Raw genomic sequence first — 6,362 nt, 5'->3', positions numbered from 1 at the left:
CTATACCCCTGCCCCCACATGGTTCTGTTACCCTGCTCTGTGCTCCCAATGTACCCAGGGTGTCCTGTGACAGCATTCATATCACTTGATTGTAAATTCTTTCTTTAATAGACTGTCTTTCTCATAGACAGTAAGCTCCATGTGGGCAGACCCTCCTTTACCAAGTTAGCCCAATGCTGGGAGCCTGCCTGGCCCAGCACAGGGGATCACTTAACAAAAACAAATGAATGGGCCAATAACTGAATGAATAACTAAGCTATAGAAACTCTCTGCTTTCTACTGCAGGTAAGACATGGACAATGAAATGCACACTTCTTTTTGTACCAGAATCCAATTCTCAAATACCCGTTTTTCCATTGGACACAAGAGTATTATTATTCTTTGAGGATCTTGTGTGTTAAAGAATTTTAAATAAAGATTTCTCCTAGCAACAGCATTTGCTTTCCTCCTCCGATTATAGGGGAAAATCTTTAATAAATTCAAATAGCTATTTTGTCAGTACCTTCAAAACGTCCAGAATTGTATGTGAATTTGTGTGTGTGTCCGTGTGGAGGTGGGGGGGATAATCTTTCAAAAGGTCTTCCTCAGTTCTTTATAAGTTTTAAAGTATATTTGATCTATATTCCTGTATAAAATTATCTTATTAACAAATTAAAAGTATCAGGTGAAGAAAGTATTTGTAGACATACTTTCTTTCCACAGTTCCTAAGGAGACAAAACTTCCCGGGGCGAGAAAGCTGCAAGAGACATCAAATAAGGAGAGCGAAGGTTCCCGTCTTCAGTCAACACAAGCCCCAGAAAGAGCTGGCTCCAGAAGTTTCCTAAAAGAAAATATCAGTACTTAATGGAGCCTGAGTAGTCCAGGGTATCCCTTGTGTGTGTGTGTGCTCAGCTGCTCAGTCGTGTCCGACTCTTTGTGACCCCATGGACTGTTGCCCACTAGGCTCCTCTGATCATGGGATTCTCCAGTCAAGAATACTGGAGTGGGTTGCCATGTCCTCCTCCAAGGGATCGTCCCGACCCAGGGATCAAACCTGAGTCTTCTGCATCTCCTACATCGGCAGGTGGATTCTTCACTAGTGCACCTTACTGCGCCACCTGGGAAGGCATTACATTATCAGCCTTCTAAGTATATACTTCATGGCCATTCTGGAAATAAACATAAGGGGTTAAGAAGAGTCCCTTTCATGCAAAGGTGTGAGAAGAGTCTGTAGCAGGTGCGACCTCCGCACCCAACACCGACTCTCCAGCCAGAGGTGTGTCAGCATCCGCAGGACGATTGGTTAAAACACAGATCACAGGCACTGCCCCCAGAATTTCTCATTCAGTAGCTCTGGGATGGAGTCTACGAATTTGCACATCTAGCAGATTCCCAGGTGATGCTGATGCGAGAACTGCTGCTTTAGTGGACAGAAAAGAGGCCTGAACTTGAGGCTCCCTGGCTACAGGCTTGAGTGGGCCATCTATTAATAACTGGCTCTGCAATTGCCATAAAATCACTCATACGCTTGGTCTTCCTTTACTAATCTTTCAAATGGAAGTAATAGCTGTCTACCTCCTCCCAGCTCACTTTATTTTATTTAAAAACTATTTATTTATTTGGTTGTACTGGGTCTTAGTTGTACCATATGGGATCCTTGTTGCAGCATCTTTAGCTGTGGCATGTGAGATCGACTTCCCTGACCAGGGATCAAACCCCAGCCTGCTGCATCGGGAGCATAGAATCTTAGCCACTGGACCACCAGTGATGTCTCTAAGCCCACTTTAACATCTACAGGGTTACAGAGTATTAAATGGGATGATAGACAAGAACGTAGAGTTAAAATATGTGCAGAGTACTGTCTAACTTTCAGATTGGAGAGATCTACTTCAGTAAAGCTGTCATCCTTTCATGCTCCATCAGAGACTGGAAAAAGAAGTGGTTCCATGTTTGCACAAAACACTAGCATGGGCTGCCCCAAGATGAAATTATAAAGTGGAATTAAGGTTGGAGATGTCTTAACTTCTCCCCCCTTTGTGTCACCCGGTTCTCCCTCTCTTGTTTCCTGTGTTCAAAACACTCCCCACCATGGGCATCTGCCTGCATCACAGGAAAGCAACAAGCGAGGTGGTGATGTGCTCATGTTCTAGGTCAGACACTGCATTCGGTATCATTCTTGAGCTGTGTGACTCTGGGAAAGTGATTAACCTCTCTGTGCTTAGTTCATTCATCTGTAAAATGAAGAAAAAAAGAATACTTCCTCCACCCTGTCAGGGGTTGTTGTCAGGCTTAAATTAGATTCTAGGACAGCACCAAATAAATAGCAAGAACTCAATAAATGTTGGTTAACATAGAGAGTTATCAGCTGATTTCCATGGAGGGTACATTTCCTGTCATTTGCTGTGTCCCTGTCCTGGAGGTTGGTCTGTGTTAAGCCTCATCTCTCCTTGTGATTTTGTTTGTTAAAGGGATGTCCCACACAAGGGAGAAGAGCTATCCTGAGGGCTATGAGTAATACCCCAGGCATATGACAGTCCTCTGCAGTCAGAAGTCATCTGCCTCTCATGCAAGGCCAGGTCAGCTTGTCCCCCTGCCCCAAGGGCCGGCCCTTTCGGCAGCTGTACTGTTTACTTCTGAATCTTCTTGGATCACACTTTGGCTGCAGAGTCAGCGGCCCCCTCTTCATTGTGTGTCCCAGAGACTGGACTAAAACCTTACCAGCTGGCGTGGCTGCTGGCTGATGTGTCACTAGCCCTGGGACAGCTGCAGATTCAACAGACTGAAAACGAAAGCCCAGCCCAGCAGTAGGTTTCTGTGGGTGAATGAAAAAAAAGAGGGGGGGCGGAATAAGACTGTCCTGGTTCATTCTCTAGAAGGCGTGTAGAGGGGAAAGTGGGAAGGTCCCTAGAAGCGTGGAAGGCAGTGGTTTTACTTCCTCAAGTTGCCTTCTACACTCCTGTCTGAAATGAGGGGACCAGGTGATTTCTGGGGCTGCTTTTACTTTGCTTTTAGATCCATAAATAAGATTCTGTCCATGAAGCAGGATAAAAGACAGAAGGAGGGAGTGATCCCGGCTAGTATCTCTCAGAAATGCACACCTGCCTGCAAACCCATCACACCCAGTGCGACTGCGTGCCTATACTCTGACATCCCTTTCTGCATCATTTCTTTTTCTCCTGGCGAGGATGATAATATGAACGTGTGAGGAGGAGGGCATCGACAGTCATTCTTCGTGCCTGGTTTCTGTCATTCTTTTCATACGTCCCAAGTTACTTGTCCTCTGCCCCCCGCCCTCTGGGCTCTCACCCCTCTGCCAAGAGTAAGCTGCACACCTTCGAGGTCCTGCCAAGGGGCTCAGAGGAGGCGCTTCCTCTAATAGCCAGCAGGTGGCGATCAAGCCTCAGGGAAAGCCGGCGGCCTGTTGTGGGAGAAGCCCCAGCGTGGAGGACAACTGTCACTCATCAGCCCAACCCGCCGTCCATCAGAATTGCCCTGACCAGGACGGCTGTGAACTGAGCGCCTCTGGGCATGGGAAACACTCACAGTTCCAGAAAAGCAGTAAAGGGATGTACGAATTTCCTCGATTAATCAAAATCAAACTCCTCTTGCATTTGGTGAGGTAGGGGGTCGGGGTGGGCTGTTTGGCAGGATGGAGGACCCGGGATGATACCCATCAAAAGTGGCTCCCAAAAAGGCAGGGTCCTAAGTCAACCTTGGAACATGGGAAGTGGGAGGTGGCAGCCATCTGCTCAGGACTTGCCCAATCAGTTCCTGTTTCTTTTCATGATGAGGAAAGAGCCTGGTGGGTTTTTTTTTTTTTTTTCTTGTTGTTTTTTGTTTGCTTTTTTCCTGGACTTCTGAATTTGCTGTGTAGTTTCTAATAGTCATCAGCATACTTCGTTTGGGACTTGGCTCTGCATGAAAAAATAAAAACCTTGGGATGAGAACGGGCTGGAGTAATCCCCAAAGTTGGCCCATTCGTGCAGGGGGAACACTCATGACCTTTCAGTTCGTCACCTCAAAGTTTTCAGGTGAAAAGGAAAGAATAGATGTCTAGATAATTATTTTAAAAATAGACAAGATGCTTGTATCTAGATCAAACCCACACCACATGGAAACTAGTATTTGGAGATAAATAATAAGAGTCTGGCACAGGGCTGGCTTCAGTAATTGTGCCCATCCTTCTTCTTTTTTTTCCCCTGTCTGCTCCATATTCACTTAATTGTAGAGTCATGAAAATTGTTTCCTCTCGAGAGCGTGTAAGAGGATAAACTTCAACATCTGTCCACCAGGACATAAGGAAAGATGGGGTGGTGAGGTTGGTAAATGGGAACAATCAGGGGCTTCATCCCCACCCCACTTCCTTCAGGACCCGGGATGGGAACAGAGAGACAGGGGGCTGTGTCAGGCCAGGGGGCAAGTCTGTTCTCTGCTCTTGGCCACTGCTTGACACTGGCGGAGATAAAGGATGATTTGCAATGAGCCCCCAGAGGGACAGGTGGCCTGTGAGTGATGCTGTTGCTCCTGGGAGAAGGACACCTGGGGTCCATCTGATGCTGGGGAGGCCGAATTCAAAGCAGGCCTCCCCTGGGAACCCACTCATCATGGCTTCATAGGCTTTCCTGCTTCCCCGGGCTTTCATCCCCTGGGACAGGCCCTCCAACCTGAGCTCAAAGGGCCCTGAGGTAGTCACGGCTGGAAGTCTATCTCTAGAGGTCCCCACCTGCAGGAGGGTTCTGAAGGCACCTGGGGCTGGTCTGGGCCTCTGATGGCTCTCCCTACACTGGTGGGTGACAGGGGTCCGGTATATGCCCACTGGGCTGTGTGGGCCTGGGGCAGGGTCATGCCTAGGACTCCAGGAAGACAGACTGGACCCCTGTGGGAAGCACAGAAGACCAATGTAAAGGCATGTCTTGGAGCAACATTGCCCAAAGATTGCCAACCTGCCTGTGTGCTTTGGGTCCTTGTGAGAAAAGTCATCTTGTCACCTGTAGGATGATTTCCTTGTAGGAAATCTTCAAAGTCAGTCATTTGTTGCGTGTTCCCTCATGTCCCCACAGGCATCTGATGAAGAGTACCCTACCCATCCTGATGACCCCTGTGTCTCTCCTGATGACCCTTGACACCCAGGCTTAGAACTCCCCTGGATTCTCACTAGGGTCACTAGAGTTTACTGTGCCCTCCTCAAAGTTCCCCTGTGGTCAGCCTCTCCCTGCCTTTCAAAGTGATACTGGAAATGATCTTCTGCTTTAAGCAAGTTATTTTTATTCTATTTATTTATTTCTGGCTGTGCTGGATCTTTGCTGCTTTGCACAGGCTCTCTCTATTTGTGGCGAGCAGGGGCCCTTCTTCATTGTCGTGCGCGGGTTTCTCATTGTGGTGGCTTCTCTCGCTGTGGAGCTCAGGCCCGAGGTCACACGGGCTTTAGTAGCTGCAGCTCACGAGCTCTAGAGCCAGGCTCAGTAGTTGTGGTGCATGGGCTTAGTTGCCCCGCAGCATGCAGAATCTTCCCAGACCAGGGCTCAAACCTGTGTCCCCTGCATTGGCAGGCGGATTCTTAACCTCTGGGCCACCAAGAAAGTCCTGAAAATGATCTTTTATTTGCATGATACTTGACATTTCCAAAACATATTCCTGTAAACTATGCTTTGGGGGCTTAAGAATAGACTTGAGAGGTAATTAAAATGATTCCCATTTTTCAGATGGGTAAGCCAAGGGCCAGAGAGCTTTAGTGAAGTGTCCAGAAGAATGAGGAAAGGTGTCTTCTGTTCCAGGAGCCATGTGCTTTCTGCTACATCCCGCCAATGAGACCTCAAGCTTTCCCTTCAACAAAGAAGGCGATGGAGATCTTCGGGCCCTTACTTCTTCCTGGGAAAGACATGAAGCTGCCATTTTTCAGGGCTGATACCCCATGCTTGTCAGCGATCTCCAAGGACAGGGTATAAGAGGGTGGCTTTCAAGCCAGCTTGGAGGGGCAGGAGTCGTATGGAAGAGTAGTGTTGGGGGTGGCCCAAAATTTCATTCGGGTTTTTCCATCCGCTGTTACGAATGAATGTAAATGAATACGAACACCTACGAACTTCATGGCCACCCCCAATATTTGGAGTCTTATGGATTTCTGGTCCCTCCAGCTCCCATATGTGTAGCATCTCTGCAGAGACCGGCCTGAATGATGTGGCAAGGCCTGTTTTAAATTCATTTTCCTACCCTGGTGTTCCTACAGAGAAAGGAAACAGAACAGCGGAAGCTGTCCCTGATTTATGCTCTAAGCTGTGCTCCCCGGTGCAGCAGCTTCTAGATACATGTGGGTCCTTAGCACTGGAAATCTGCTGGGCACCTGTGGTGTAAAGCACACACTAGGTTGTGAACACTTGATGTTAAA

General features: G+C 47.8%; 1 protein-coding gene across 2 annotated transcripts in view; it reads right to left on the bottom strand.

The window, feature by feature from the left end:
- The window catches only part of ADGRF5 (adhesion G protein-coupled receptor F5), a 134,457-nt gene that overhangs the window by 10,343 nt on the left and 117,752 nt on the right, over window positions 1-6,362 (bottom strand). The window contains exon 23 of one of the 2 annotated variants that reach the window (XR_008711514.1): window positions 3,912-5,848. The exons of the other annotated variant lie outside the window; for it this stretch is intronic. The gene's annotated coding sequence lies outside the window, so the exon portion shown is untranslated. Of the gene's footprint in view, window positions 1-3,911; window positions 5,849-6,362 lie in introns of those variants that run through there. 2 annotated transcript variants of the gene reach the window in all.

The sequence above is a fragment of the Bubalus kerabau genome, chromosome 3 (assembly GCF_029407905.1).
Source record: "Bubalus kerabau isolate K-KA32 ecotype Philippines breed swamp buffalo chromosome 3, PCC_UOA_SB_1v2, whole genome shotgun sequence".
NCBI lineage: Eukaryota > Metazoa > Chordata > Mammalia > Artiodactyla > Bovidae > Bubalus > Bubalus kerabau.
Note: the sequence above shows the minus strand (reverse complement) of the source record. Positions and strands in the feature narration are given on the sequence as shown.